This window comes from Emydura macquarii, unplaced genomic scaffold (genome assembly GCF_026122565.2).
Source record: "Emydura macquarii macquarii isolate MOO-44397 ecotype Brisbane River unplaced genomic scaffold, CSIRO-AGI_Emac_v2 contig_1045, whole genome shotgun sequence".
NCBI classification, from domain to species: Eukaryota; Metazoa; Chordata; order Testudines; family Chelidae; genus Emydura; species Emydura macquarii.
In genome coordinates this window covers 3,370,324-3,386,664 of record NW_027131182.1, presented here as the reverse complement: position 1 = coordinate 3,386,664, position 16,341 = coordinate 3,370,324, and the positions used below count along the sequence as shown (strand labels likewise).

Here is a 16,341-nt window from a genome sequence, read left to right as displayed (position 1 = left end):
TGTTGGGGGACCCAGTAAGCTGCTTCCATAACGACCTTCTCAAGCAGGTTGTGGCAAAATTGGGTCTGGAAATTGAGGAGCACAAGAAGTCAGCACACTGCCTAATTGACATCCTGGCTACAGCAACTCCTTTCAAGATGGCCTTGCCCATCATTGTGGTGCTGATGGGACCAGTCAAGGCCCTATAGCAAATGCCTTTTTCTCTGCCCCCACATCAAAGGGCAGGGAAAAAAAAGTACTATGTACTGGTGAGCAGACTTGAATATTCACATCCCCCACAGGGTCCCTGGTGATACAGACAGGACCAGTCAAGTGCTACCTGAAGAATAAGGACAGAGAGACTAGATCTTTTCAAGAGGAAAGTTTATTCAACGGGTAGACTCCAGCTATGTATCTCCAACTAGCAAGCATTGCTCAGGAGATTAAATTTAGACAAGGAGTCCCAAAAGATTAAAATCTAAAGACTCTCTGCCTCTTGAGAGGCAGAGAGAGTTCACAGCCCTCCTAGATGAGGGTAAGAATGTGGCCAGGACCTCTCTCCAGGTGGCTCTGGATATTGACAGAACAATGGCTTTGACAGTCACCATGAAGTGGTGGTGTTGGCTCCAGACCTCTGGCCTCCCACATGAGGTCCAGCAGTCTGTCCAGGACCTTCCCTTTGAAGCCTTTTTTTTTTTTTTTTTTTTTTTTTTGCACCACAGCACACATGCACCACCATGCCCACTTGGTGTACCCCTACCTGGAGGACTGGCTCCTGCTCACACTCTCCTGACAAGCTTATTTCTGCCATTTTGCGCTTCATGCTCTCCCGGCCTCTTTGGGCATGTGCAGCAACAAGGAGAAATTTGTGCTTGTACCTACACAGAAAATCAACTTCATTGGGGTACAACTCAACTCAATCGTGGCATGGGCCTTCCTTCTACCAGACTGCTTCGCAATGCTGATGTCCATAGTGGCGGGCCTATGCCACAATCCCCACACCACAATCCATCATTGCCTCTTGCTTCTCAGGGATATGATGGCCTGCACCAATGTGACACCACATGCATGTCTATATATGTGTTGCCTCCAGCTTTGGCTTGGCTCCCTGTACTGACCTCAAAGATCATCTGGAAGCCAGAATCATTGTCTCCAAACAATTCTGGCCTCCCTCTCCTGGTGGACTAACCTCTCCAAGGTGATTGTCAGTATCCCTATTGCCCCCGCATCACGCAGGACCCCATCACAACAGACTGCCTCTGTTGCCCACCTACCCTATCACAGTGCCCAGGGCATCTGGACTCCAAGAGGCCAGAATGAACATATACATCCTAGAACTGTGAGCAATTCATTTAGCATGTCAGGTGTTTCTTCGTTCTGCAATTAGATTAGAGGTTCAGCTACTCTTAAACAAAACTGTAGTGGTCATCTACATCAACAAACAGGGCAGTGCCAAGTCTCCATTCCTCTGTGCAGAATCCATCCACCTTTTGGAAGTGATGGACTCTCCAGGCCACGTACCTACTGGGCATCCAAAATTCACTAGCTGATGCAGTCAGCAGGACCCCCTACATCAACCATGAGTGGGAACTCCATGATGCCATTCTTTGCTACCTCTTCTGCACGTGGGGCACCCCGTGCTGGGACCTCTTTGCCACTCACGAGAACTGCAAGTTACCTCTTTGCTCTGCCAGGGAATCTATGGGGCAGCACTCACAGGGCAACATGCTTTTCTTGTCCTGGAGTGGTAGCCTCTGCTACGCCTCTCCTATCCTCCCACAAGTCTTCCACAAGATTTGCTAGGACCAGGCTACTGTAATCCTCGTAGCCCCATTCAGTCGCTATCAGTTTTGGTTCGTGGACCTCCTCAGATACTCTGCCCAAACACCACTCTGTGTTCAAACAGTCCCAGATTTCTTCATGCAGGGCCAGGGCCAACATCTTGATCCAGGACCTCTTCACCTCATGGCCTGCTTTTTGGACGGGGCTCGAGGGTAGACAATGCATCCTCCACCCCAGTGCGTAACGTTACTCAAAGCTGGAGGGTATCCATCAGGACCTGTTATTGATCTAAATGGAAACACTTCACCATATGGACTCGCCACCATTGCCACTAAGTGCAATATATCCATACTTATCATCCACAATTACCTCCTCCAAGATCAAAATGTCAGATAGACCCAGATAGAACGGAGGGCAAGGCCTGACAGCACTTAATGCCTTTCTCCCTCCTGTGGATGGCACCTCAGTATTCATGCACTCTACCATCATCCATTCTATGAAAGGCATCCTCAATACCTTTCTACCAGTACTCCATGCCCTTACTTCCATAGGACCTTAATCTTGTCCTCACCACCCTCACTAAGGCATGCTCCTTCTCCCATCTCTCAATGAAAATGCTGTCTTGGTGGCCATTACCACCACTAGACGAGTCAGCAAACCATCTGCCATGATGATGGGACCCCACCACCTTATGCCGTATTCCATCAAGATAGTGTCTTTATGGCTGCACTCCAGGTTTCTCCTGAAAGTGGTGTTCGGAATTCCACGTTAATCAGTCCATTTACCTCCTGGTCTTCCATCCCAAGCACCACTCCTCTCTTGACATCCACCGTGCCCTAGCATTCTACCTCCACAGGGCCAGTGCCTTTCATGCATCATTGAAACTCTTTGTTGCCATTGCCAACCGCTCCAGAGGTCAAGCTCCCTCTCACCCATTTCGAGATTTACTGGGATATCTGGGTGCATTGGAGAGTGCTACATGCTCTCCAGCGTACCTCCACCTCATAGTTACAGTGTGGTCTACCCAAGCTCAGGCAGCCTAGCAGCCTGCATGCCTAGCAGACATTTCCTAGCAAGACATCTATCATGTAGTAACATGGTGCTCGGTTCCCATCTTCACATCCCACTACGCCATCACCCAGGGAGCGGCTGAGGGCATTAACGTGGGCCGTGCTGTACTAAAGACTGCATTCCCTCTCACATCCTTGCATCCGCCTTCATGCTGATCATTGCTCACCCGTGATTGGAATACATATAAGGACCATCACTCGAAGAGAACGTTAGTTATCTGTAACTGGAGGTTCTTCAAGATGTGTGGCCCCTATTTGTATTCCAATACCCATTTTCTATCCCTGTTGTTGTGGATTGCTCCACTCAGTGGTAAGATGATCTCTAGGGAGGCATCAACCCACACAACTTCTTATAACCTTGGCTGTGAGCAGGAGGAGACGTAAGATGCACATGTGGGTCAACGGACATTAAGAAAAGCTGCTGGCTCTGGAACATGGCACGCATATGCACCCACAACTGAAATACAGGTAAGTAACAGTCTCATCTACATTGTTAGAAAACAACATGGAACCACTTTCACCCTGAGACTCCATGACTTCAACCTCACAGTAGGAATGAACTTTATCTAAGGGTAGTCCTCTGGAAAACGCATTTCAAAGGGTGACTGGACTACAAACGTGAGGGTAAAAACACCAAGATATTATCTCTTTCACCTAAGAAGACAAAGGAAGCAGCCATTTGACTTTTGGGGGTAAATTCTGACTTGAGAATTTGGTCAGAGATTTGTTGCTGGGAACCTGTGGTAAGAATTTTACCTTGAACCAAGTCTGGTTTAAGTTTTAGTTACTAAAGGTATCTTTATTTCTCTTGTAACCATTTCTGACTTTAATGCTGTATACTTGTACTCTTTCTCTTAAAACATATCTTTGTAGTTTAAATACACTTGTTTTATGCTTTAATCAAAACTAGTCCAATGTTGTCTTTGGACCATGTGGGTAACTCCATTTAAAGTAGCGAATTGTTGTACATTGACCCCTTACAGGAGCAACCCATCTGCAATGTCCAGCCCTTTTTTGGACAGTTCAAATATTTTAGAACAAACATTTGGAGAAAAATCCAGGACTGGGAGTGAGTTTGGGGGGGGGGGGGTCATCCTGCATGTGGTAGCCAAGATTGGTGGAAGCCAAAGTGTGACTGGAGTGTTCTGATAGGCTGTAGCTACACACAGACACTTGGGATGTGACCTACATGCTTGTTGGCTGTTTTGTGAGTGGCTCAGCTTGGGAGCAAAGCCCTGTGAGGCACCTCAGGTTGCAGTGCAGATGGTGACACAACCCCTCATTGTGGGATGCAATCTAGACCAATGTGACAGCATCTATAAATGTGAAGTGGACAGGTAGGAACTCTCTGCAGTCTTCTGTATCAGGTTTTGCTTTCTAATCTGCAGGAAGTTTAAATTTAGAACTTGAGAAAAGCGACCTTTATGGATCAATTGGGGAGAAATAAGCCCAAGCAGTTGCAGTTCTTCCCGTGAAGAAACTTGCGTGCATCCTTGCATTTCAGAGCTATGTTTTTGTTTATGAAACTATTCCTCTAACATACAACTGACTCTTACACTAGAGAAACTTCAGTAGAAATTTGGGTATAGAGGAGTCTCAAGGGGTTGGTATGCTAATTAGGGAACTTACTGACAGAACAAGAATTTAAACAGGTTAAAATTAAATGAAAATCATATGGGGAAATAATTGGCATAGCTGGCACTAAAATCTGAACTGTAACTTTTAAATGGCTTCCTGAAGTATGTGGATCCTTAAATTTCCCAGCTCTCTTGTCATTGGAAACTGATTTTTATAAAAGCTGCAAAATGTCTCTGTTGCAGCATTCCTTAGACAAATTACTATGGGACATGCTGCTATTGCAAATGGGTCAGAACATGTTAGGAGGATAACAAGTGTCTGGAAGTGGGACTACAGTATAAGCTTTCATATATGTTGCTAAGGCTAGCTTCATACTTCAACTTATTGATCTTTGTCACAGCCGTCGCTGAGCTCTCCTTTCTGGACACTCACCAGACTGCTGTGTTTGATTCCCAAGACAATGAGCTCATTGGCTTTCTGCTTCCTGAGTCTGAGCAGAGTCCAGACATAGCCTCTGGGCTTTCAGCCGCACACTCAGGCGGTTAGCCACCTGCAGCTTGCCCATGCCAGCTGACTTGAGCCAAGGGGCTATTTAATTGTGGTGTATGCATTTCCCTGCATCAGTTTCCTCACCACCTTTTAGCATGCTTGAGATTTGGCTGGTCCTATAAGGTGTCTGGGATTCCCTTCCTGCAGCACATGGTTTCTTTGAATCATGGAGTCTCTTGCTATCTCTGACCCATGCAGTCATTGTTCTTCCTCATTTTCTGAAATGGCCAATGAGAGACTCTTCCTATAGAACTTTGTCAGGTGACCCCTGATTAATCTTATCAGGTGAACAGAGCACTCCACCAAATGATCCATTGCTTAACTATCAGCCCACCTGGCAGTAGCCTACTTCTGTCCAAGGGTGCTTCCATTTTGTATAGACAACCCTCCATTGTGTCACAACCTCCTGGAATTTCAGTCAAAGGTGGAAGTAAAAAGACAGCCGAGAAGGCAGATCCACTTTGCAATCAAAGGTATAGGTATATAGTCAATAATAAATAAAATTGGTAAGTTTTATGTATAGGTTTCCTAGTCATCACATTCCTCTATTGCAGTCATTCCTAATATTCAGCCAGCTTTTCCTATGCTACAGCTAAATATGGCATTCAGTGTTGCTTTGCAGGGTAGATAGATTTTTTTTTTTTTTTACTCCAGCAGCCTCTGATGAGGTCAGAGATTGTGAAGGTAGAACAGGAGGCATAACATTTAGATACTGCTAAATATCAAAGCTCAAAACTGCATCTGGAGTAATAATAGGTGCAGACTTGGAGAAATTCACTCTGACGTCAGTCTGCTGTGCCTACGTCACTTGTGCTACTTTTGGGGTTTTAAAGCTCTGTCCTAGTGGCCAAACAGGAAGGGGCAAGGATGTGTTGGGTGCCCAAGGTTTTAGGGAGTGGGAACCTTTGATCTTAAACTTTATAAAAATCCTAATTCAGACAGGCACAGCCTTCATTAAAGGAATACCATCTTTTCTATCAATACCATCTTTTATCTATCAGGTCTTTCGGTTTCCTTTTATCTGCTCTGATTCTCTACCCAGGTAACCTGTCACATTATATCTACTCCAAAGTTAGGAGTTGATCTCCATTATGCTTAACTGATTTGTAGCACTGTTACATTCCATGTACACACCTGTGTGTAAGAGTGTTTCTGCAGGGGGATGTTACTTTCTCATGCCATGTTCATTTTATCTTCCTCAATTATTCACTATCATAACTGCAGCTTTTGAATATGTATTTTAATGTCCTTATTTTTCTGTACACATCTTGTGTATTTTACAAATCACTGTCTGCCCACTTTATAAGAGGGCTATCAGCCTGCTGAAACAAAGCAGAGGGCATGTGGAGTGAGGAATTGGACTTCATAGTGTAGTAGTCCAATCATGGGTCATTAGGTGGTGAGTTGTGAAAAGTTGTACGGTTTCTTGTCTGCTGAGCAAAAGCATTTTTATGGGAACAGCAGTTAGAAATAAAATAATGCTGTCTGTCTAGAAGTATTGAGTGAAACTACATTCAGTATACAAGGAATAGTGCCTTCCTGTGATCTCTTAAATGCTTATTCTTTTCTTCGGCTCTGCAGTTAAAATTCTAACCTTGCCTGTTAGCTGGAACTATTGGGCCCTTTGTATTAGGGGACCATTACAATTCAGGTTACAGCATCATGTAACATCACTCACTGTTCAGGTAGTCCTGCAAAAAAGGAAGTCTTAGTGTTAAACAATCAGGCGGAAGTCTGCCAATTTTAAGATCATGCTATTCAGGAAGTCGTGTGATTTAACCACAGCAACTGCTGCAGAGTTCAGAGATTCCAAGGCCAGAAGGAGCCATTGTGGTCATCTCCTCTAACTCCCTGTGTAACACAGACCATAGAACTTACAGAATCCTAAAATATTAGGGTAAGAAGGGACCTCAGGAGGTCATCTAATCCAACTGCCAGCTTCCCTAATTGGTGTACCAAGCAAGCATTGTGCCAAGCAGAGAGCATTGGCATGTCAGTTAACTATTTGCATACAAATATATTTTAAATCTATGAACTAGTATTTAGCCATCTAACTAATATTAATAGCTGCACTATTCACAAAAAAGCTTGTATTTTGAGTCAGTGGAAAGCAAGGTTCTGATATATCATAGTAAAAGATTAGGCCATTTATCTACCTCAGATGTGAAGTACCAGTTCCTACTACTTTAACAAAAACAACGAGAGTTCTGTGGCACAAATTAATATTTGTTAGTCTTTAAAGTGCCACAGAACTCTCGTTGTTTTTGCTGTATACAGACTAACACGGCTACCCCTCTGGAACGATTCTTTAACAAAGAAGCTTTAAAGTATTATTGCTGCTTCTGTCTCACATGACTGGGAGATGCTCGTAGAGAGAGGACTTTCCTATTTGAAGAACCCAAAACTTCCCCAGACTTAGAACAGGTGGTAATCTTCACCTGGCAGATTTATGGGGATCGACAATATTTTATATTAGTAAAAAAGGAAAGGAGGGTATTCAAGAGACAGGACAAACGCAACTAGATTTGGTATCTCTTTGACTAACAAGGTGGCCTACTGAAAATATAAAGGAAGTGCCAGTATCTTCCTGTATGTAAATGCTTGGAAGTGTCTAGATATAAGAAAATAAATCACAGCTCCACTCAGATGCAGTAACTCTTGTGATTCCATTAGTGGCGAGTGTCTTCCTAACACATGCTAGTGAAGAAATTATACTGTAGCCAGGAAGAAGCATAGATTCAGCTTCAAGCTACTATTAATATAAGGTCAATTTGTCACTCAGAAATTGAATATCCTGCTAACTCTGCTTTAAAGCCCATACTGGAGCCCCAAAGTACTCCATAAATAATACTTGGTTATTTTGCTGCAATTTAAGGTTGGGTCCTTCATTTTCAAGGTGACTCTACACTAAGTTAGTTACCTGTATCATAACCTCAGCCATGCACTTGGCCTGATATGAAGACATTAGTGTAGACAGGATTCTTGTGTTTATAATATTCTGCCATGAAAACCAGCTCTTCAGATTTTTATAATACATGGCGTACTTGAGCACTATCTACCCTAATACTCTTGCTTTCACTTGTATGGATGCATTGAAAAGTACTAATGTTGTCGTAATAATGTCCCAATTCTGTAGCTCCATGCATGTAAGGCTAGAATGGAACTCTAATGTAAACAAGGCATCTTTTTTTATTTATTTTTTTAAACCACTGGAAAATACTTCGAAAGCTCCAATGACTGTCCATCTGTTTTGTGCTTTTGAAAATCTTTCCTGCTGTCTAATTTTGCTCATTGCAAGCTTAGAATGCACTGACTGCCATCTTTTTTTCCAGTAATGTCTTGTCTACCACTTGCTACCACTGGTTCAGTTGCAGTGTTCACTGACTGAAAACTTTAAAGTTCATTGAATGCAGCGCTTGAGTCCTAGCTATCATCATAAAAGACTTTATCTGTTTTCCTGTCATTTAGCATTGTGTGAAACAAGCCAACAGGATTTTAGGTTTGTCTTGTTGCTGGTCTGGTCCCTGAAGTAAACTAAAGCAGCTCGATGATATTCTCTTTCAGAAGCTGCCAACAGCTCCGTAGGTCAGGGCACAGAGGATGTCCCTAGCAAATGGGAAGTGGGAGTAGATACAATGTGTCTTGTAGCAGGTCTGTGCTACATGTTAACCTTCTCTTATAAATAAAATGCTAATAGAAAGTTCCATGACATCTAGATAGGAAAAATGAGGTGAGAACATGAATTAAATTTAAGGGATGGGGCATTTCAGACCACTGCAGCCTCTTCTGTACTGCAGAAAGTTCATGAACTAACTAGTGTTTGGTCTTCTTACTTCTCATGTCAACACATGTTCCTAAAGGTACAGATGTTAGTTATGCATGGCTTTAGCCTTGCTGAAAGCATCTGTTGTCTGTAACTGTTGTAATGTCATTTTGAGCGGAGATTGTTAAATAACTGTCTGATGGGGCATTTAATCTCCCCACTGCTGTTCCACAGTACATTGCTCACTGATTAAGCCAACCTATTTTAGTTTACTTTCCTATACTACACAGGCTTCATATGGACCTGAGGCTACTTAACTGTACGGATTGTACTACATGCCTCATGAAGCTCAATTGCATGTTGTTTTCAGAGATTGACTTCTTTGGGTTGTCAGACATTCATTACCTGTGTCATCTGGGACACCATCACATAACTGAAGATTGCTGTGCAGACGTTGGTGGCCGTTATGGGAAACTAGGAATCAAAGCTCAGCTGAACTGTCACTTGCAATACTTTTTCATATGACTAGATGTCTGAGCAGCTAGTTGACATGTTACTTGGAGTGACAAGTAGTAACAAGATTTAAGGACTGAAGATTCAGTATAATAAGCCTGGGACAATTACAGTAGGTCCTTCCCAGGGCACAAAAGATGAGAGCTGAACTCCAGTTAGGACTACCTCTGCTGCCCAGAGGTGCTTTTTGGATAGCATGGAGGCACTGTGCAGTTCAGTGGTAACTGAGGGGGAGAATGCCAATGCCAATGCCAGTGCACTGAGTGGACCAGTAGATTGTGTCTGGTATCTCCTACTCCAGATTATGTGGAGGATCTCAGGATCTAATTTCAGATAGCAATGATCGAGAGAGTGGTCCACCTGGTGTGTCAGGACGGAGTTTGGATACAAGGGTCCTTTACTCTGGGTATGCAGCTTTTTGTAAGTAGGCTGACTTGTGTGCGTGGTTTTGGGTGGCTGTTTTTCTTGAGTTCTTATGTTCTCTGATAGCTCCTGTAGTTCATAAAATTCCCCCATCTCTGCCACTCAAGTGGCACCTACCAAGCCCCTGGTTGTTCCACTCAGTCATTTTCCTGAGGCTTGGGTTACCTCTTGATGACCTTTCTTTCAGCTGCATGGTTTGCTGAGGTATGACAGATAAACTTAAAAAGGAATATTGGGATGAAAGGAGGGTTTTGTACCTAGTAACAACCATTTTCTCTTCTAAAAATCAAACATATAGCAAGAAATTACATTGATCGCTGTGGACGAAGTATTTAGTGTATATCTTTTAGCCCATATGAGGAATCCAGGAATATGATTAGCATATATCTGTTCTTCCTGGAATTAAATGTCATTATCTTACTATTTAATGTATGAAAATAGGCCGAAACAGCTTTTCCAGGCAAGTGATGTACAAATAAACCATGAATAAGAGAAATAATGATACTGCTTTATGCCTGTTGTCACATGTGACTCAGGCTTCTGTAAATCCAGAAGGACACCAGTTGGTTATGGTTGCTATTTAATCTCAACTCTTGGGAGTTATAGCAAATTCAAAGCAAGTTCTTCAGTAGTGCAATCAAATTTTGGGGCAGTGCACTAATAAAGTACAGAAAACGAATCCATCTTTTCCATTACTCTGACAGTTTTTTGTCTCCCTTCCCCGCACTGATGGGCTCCTCCACAAAGATGTGTGAGGGTTCTGTTTGCTTGCAGTAAGTGACCTGTCAGTTCAGATAAAGTGACAACCACAAGCCTGGTCTCCATTCTACTATTACAGTAATCTAGCACCCCCATGTACCAATTCATTACACAGAATGTGAATTCTAATGTCCTTACCATTTCTCGTCCAATGAGAGTGTCCTTCAGAAAAGCGTAGAATGAGAACCTAAACAAGCCGTCTGGGAAAAGTAAGAACCTGCAAGAAGAGAACTAATCTTGGAACATAGACACATAAGTAGACACTGACTGAGTATACAGGTTCAAGAAGTACAAAATGAATCCCCTTCAAAGGACACGACAAGCTCAGGCGTGAGGATAGCAAAAAGATACAAGACTATTTCAGAACCAAGAGAAATGCAAATGGATAACCTCATTCTGAAGTGAAATTTAACAAATAAGTGTTCTGGGAAGCTAAGGACTTACAGAGATACAACCGGCCAGTGTGCCTATGTCTGTCCACCCACTCAATACTACCCTTTCAGCTAATGATAGTGCTGCCTGTTGAACTGTCCCTATTCTCCAGATCCCCTGCAGCCGGTCCACTTCTTTGCAAGACTGTGACAAGGAAAATGTAATCCCAGTTATGCCTTTCATGAATGTTTGAGATCTATTTGTTGTCCATTGTAGTGTACTTAACTTATTTGATGTGGTAGCTGTCCTGCAACCTCATACATATATAACACTTCCTGGGGAAAAAAGGCTCCGTATAGCTTGCACCTAAAGTATGCTGTGTTCTAATACCAGAACCACCATATTCCTGCACCTCCACACATTATAGCTAAAACACAAGATACAGAAATGCTTAAAACCATCAAGTCAAATGCTGCTACCACATCAGCCTAATGATGGCATGTCATCCATCAACTCATGGTTATTTGGATTATCACTTCTAACCATTTAGTTCTCATTCTCTTTACATATATACATAATATTTAACGAGACCTATAATACCCAAGGAAGAACTTGCCACCAACTGAACTATGACAATCACTGCCTCCTCCCAGTGCCTCACGGTCACTTTGGGAATGCTCAAACACTTACTTACAATGCTATTCTGACAGCTGACTTTGCTGAAAAAAAAAAAAAAAAAGCCCTGAGGCAACTCCTTTTTCTGTCCAGCTGTGCACAGGTAGACGGTTTTGTTCTCACTAATAATTTGTAGAAGTTGTCGTTCTTTTCACTTTTGCAAAACTCAGCAAGAAAGATGTAGTAGGTATCTTACTTAATGAACTCTAACCAATACGGACTGATCATAGCACCATTGCTGTGCAAACCTGCATGACAATGGTACCCATCATGGACTTCCACGTCCCAGATTTGATGTCCAAGTGATTACATGTTTAGTGTTGGCATTTTCAGTTTTTATAGATTTACACTCTTTTATCAATCCCCTCAGTATTTTTTTGGGGTACTTATTTTTGTTACACACTAAAGCTTTATGCAATTGGTGTGTCCTACAGCTCTGAGACTGAAGCAGTTCCACAGTGTAAAACACAAAACGCACACATGGTGGAGCTTGGAAAATCAAACAATGCTAATATCGTGCTATGATAGGTGGGAAGTGTCTCCTTGTGAGCCAATTTTTTTGCATCTGTTTAGTGTGGTGCTGAATTTAAACAATCAATCCTCCACAGATAACCAGATGGATAGGGAACATTACATATCTTTATCATCTTTAGTGCCAGCCTCCTTATAGATTTGGATGATGGGCCTGGGTTCTTCTGGATTCACCCCACAGCTAGTCCTGCACTTTCTGTGGCTTGCTCCAAACTACCCCTAAAATGTCTTCTCCGACCAGGACTCCCAGGGGAGGGCATCTCATTCCCTATTGGTCAGGCTAGCTCTTCTTTTGGGGCTTTCCTTTGTCAGTCATATGATTCTGCCCCTTCCTCTGACCAGACACCTGCAATCCTTCCCCAAACCAGCATGGGCTGCTATTCTATATAGTGTCTCTCCTCTCTCCCTGTGGGTTGCTGAGCAGACAGTCTGCCCTTGGCTCCCCCTTTCTACGAAGGACAGCGTGCCTCTCTCTCTGAACTACCAGCACACAGAGCCCTAGGAAGCTAGGTAAGCTCCTTGGGGGTGGTTACATATAAGTAAAACGATAGGCATAAATTGGCATCTTTGCCTCCTGTTTGAGTACCAACAAGAAAATCAGTGCTTAGAAATTTGAAAGAAAAGTAGAGGCAGGAGTGAAGATGCATTGCGCTGCAAAGTACTGTAGCATTGAGGTCAGCTGAGCGATGCTGACAGAATAAAGGAGCATGTTGAAAGCAAGCAACGCAAGAAGCCGGAAGAAAGGTGAGCTTTGGGATAAACAATATCAGGAGCTTTCATGCCAGGGATTTAATGAAAGAGAGGATACAGCGGAATTGTGTGCCCAGTCTTTTTTTTGCCGGACGACCACTGTTAATAGCAGAGGCGCCTCTTGGTGACTTTGTGTGACAATACTGTCCAGCAGCAAAAACCTTTCCTAATGCAGACAGCCTCCCTCATATTCATCTGAAAGAAAATGACAATGCTAAATTGATGGAAATGTGGTGTCTGGTCTGTTTTGTTTGTTTGTTTCCTGATGCTTTGGCCTTTTTTGTTTGTTGATTTTTGAGTGAATAACCCCACATTGTTTTGTGCTGATGTGACATTCATCCCCTCTGCTGACAGCTGTTTTGTCAGTGTAGCCATAACTGACACATTTGAGATGTACCAACTGACTTGAGGAAAATGTGTCCACAACTAACACACATTCTGCTTCTTACATGGCTAAATTTGAATGGGAGATTAAACTCCATCAGAAACTGGAGTTGCTATGTATTACCTGTCCTGGTCATCTGATTAGTGTTGCCCTGTTAGTAGCTACTGCCACTGAAGAAATGAATGACGTGAAATCTTGCATCATTGCATTCGGGGCTGTTTTCAAGCATGCATACAAGTTGAAGACTTTGTTCTACACAGTGCAAGACTAGTGCAGAGCCAGCTGCCGATTACCTATCCCTCTTGTGCCACATCAGTGGATGAGCTTGTATTTCTCTGCCTGTCATGTAACTTAACGCCTGAACTGTGCTAATGCATCTCCTAGATCATCCTCAGTTTGTTGGTTCTAAAGCAGGAACTCTGAAGAGATTGGCAAATAACCAAAATGACCGCCAAATTCTTTGCACTAAGGTAATGTTCATTGTTGAAAACTTGGAACCACTCTGTGACGCACAGAAAACACTGGAGTTTTTGCCAGCTGTTGCCAACATGTTTGCCAATACAGATGTTTGCTGGATCCTGTTCACTGAGAGTGATTGTTCATCCCAAAAGGAGTTATGGGAAAGCACTGTGAAAACATGGGCTTAGAATGGAATGGCCCAATTTTATTTGTGGGCAGTGTTTCTATTCTTTTTGACCTTTTTGGAGGCAGGAAGACTAGCAAATTGGAGTATTTCAGATTCTTATTATCAAGGCTTGCTTCAGAATGCAGTCTTCTTTTCAATGTCTGTTCCATTGTGAAAGATTGTCATTCTGTTAAATAGGTTTATCTAGAATAACAGTGAACATTTAGAATTTTGTTCCTCTTATAAGACTGGTGGTTTATTTTTGTCATTATCTGTTTGAAAATCTCTGGGTGGGGTGCACAAAGGGGAAATCCTCTGGTTCCAGCTTTGATGGTACTTCAGTATAGGCTTGTCACATTGAATAGTAACAAATATGGCAATGCTGACCCGCTCTACTGATCATACAAGTTGGTTTCAAGTGGGCTACATCCATGCAAATCATGGGTTTCCTTGACTGTTTGTACCCAGACATCTACATCTGTGGTTTGTCATAGATGGCTGGAGTTGGGATAAAGACCCAGTGTAGACTAGCCCTAAAGCACTTGTTGGTGTTACCTTTGTTCCAAACAAATGGGTGTCCTGGATCATAATGAGCGATATACTGCCGACACTGTGGACCTGTTTGAAAGATCTAGGACTGGATAACCCTTGTGATTAAGTGTTCTCACTTTTTTTAATAAAAACCTCCTCCCTCCCCGCCCTCCTAGAATGTTGTCCCAGGGTTCACTGTAAAATACAGTTCCATATGCGATCAATCGGGAATGCTGTTCATCTGAGATCAGTTGACTAATACTGTTTCATGAGCCTCTTGGGATGAGCTAACAATTTGATGATCCAAACACTTATGGAGATTAGTCTTTAGCCATTTAGACTGAAGTGCTGCTTCCATTTATCATGCTCTAAGTAATCCATATAATTTATTGCAAGTTTTGAAACATTACTGCTGTGTCTGAAGAGCCACTTCTCAGAGAGAACCATCTCCCATTATAAAACCATAAAGACTTCGTATGCCAATTAATACTCTGCACACTGCTTCTGTACTAATGAGTCTTTAGACCCAGGCATGTTGGCCAATCTTACAAGCAATAGTGATGCATATTTAAAGGAAATGATCTAGCCTAAAGATTGCAAAATTTCATTAGTGAAGTGTCTAAGTGATCACCAAACCCAAAAGGAATCCTTCGCTCAAGTTCCTCATCTTGTTGCTTTACTGTGACACTCAGATACTAAATAAACTTCCAGTGAATTCAGTGAGACTTGGTAAAAGGTGTGTGTGTGAGAGAATGGTGGCTGTTTGAGGTTTTTTATTGCAAAATAGAGAACTCTGATACAAACCATTTATCCAAAAGTGAAACATGTCCAGTTTTATTTTTAAATTGCTTATTAGAGAACTTAATCTGACTCCTTGGAAAAGGACTTGTTACACTCATTTTAATAGTTAAACTTTAAATATCAAAGCTTGAGCTTGTAAATAAGGGTTTGAAGATCTTGGATTTTTAATCTGATAGAATTTTAAAGGTGTTAATAACTTCGAAATACTACAGCAACCAAACTTTAGAACATCTTTATAACTGGTGCATGACATTTCAAAGCACTGTATCCAAACACTGATAGCCTCAAGTTTCTGAGGTGCAAGGGTTATTCTGTTTTTCTAAATAGAAGGGAAGGCAAAATTGTTGACTTCCACAGGCTACAGAGCTAGTGGATGATAGAGCTGGGTATGGAACACTGAATAGTTTGTTCCCAAAACATGCTGCCCAGTTTACAATATCCTTGTCACTTAAAACTGTTGTAATTTATTGTTGTTGTGAAGGCTTTTTTGCTGCAGTGATCCATTTGTTGAAATCTCAGAACTAATTTGGCAAGAAATACTGTCACAGAACGGTATGGGGAGGTGGATTTTTTTTTTCCTTCCTCCCTCCCCCCCCAGTTTCTTTATGGTTTTGGTAGTCCTTCGTTAAAACGTAACACGTAAGATGGGCTACTTTGAAATTACTGTGTCAAATTATTTTCTGTTTTGTGTACACTGGGGCAGTAGAAAATAGTATTTGCTGCATGCTTTCTAATTAAGATTACTTACCATTTTCTGTAATTGTCTTAATAGCAAGTTTTTCTAACTTGGAAAAAGCAGCAAGCTAGCGTCTGAATGGATATATTAAATTGGTACTGATGTGGTGATGTCTAAAAGTTTGTTTTCCTTATGCTTTGGCAGTTCAACTTAAGATGTACATGGCCTTACTTTATGAGCTCCTTAAATAGGTTTATTTAAAAAAAAATAGTTTTTAAAAATCTTGTTTACAGCCAGGTTGATGAAGTTTTGCGTGTTTTAAGGGACATTACAATTGCTGATTTCTTAAAGCCACAAATTGTTCACCTTTTTAAACATTACCATTTACCTTGAGTCACATGTTCCATTTTATTGGCCTCCTTCATATAGAAAATAGAGCATTTGTTAAGTTTAACTGATATCTGATGCTATATCTTCTATGTGAAAGGACGTATTATGTACACTTTTCCATGTTTTACATCATGGTGTTTTGAATAACCATGTTTCCATATTCACATCAATTTTGTTTTTTTGTTTTTT

The 16,341-nt window shown here is 42.0% G+C and overlaps 1 protein-coding gene across 2 annotated transcripts in view; it reads left to right on the top strand.

The window, feature by feature from the left end:
- The window catches only part of SMAD2 (SMAD family member 2), a 68,712-nt gene that overhangs the window by 32,442 nt on the left and 19,929 nt on the right, over window positions 1–16,341 (top strand). The gene's annotated exons all lie outside the window — the stretch shown is intronic.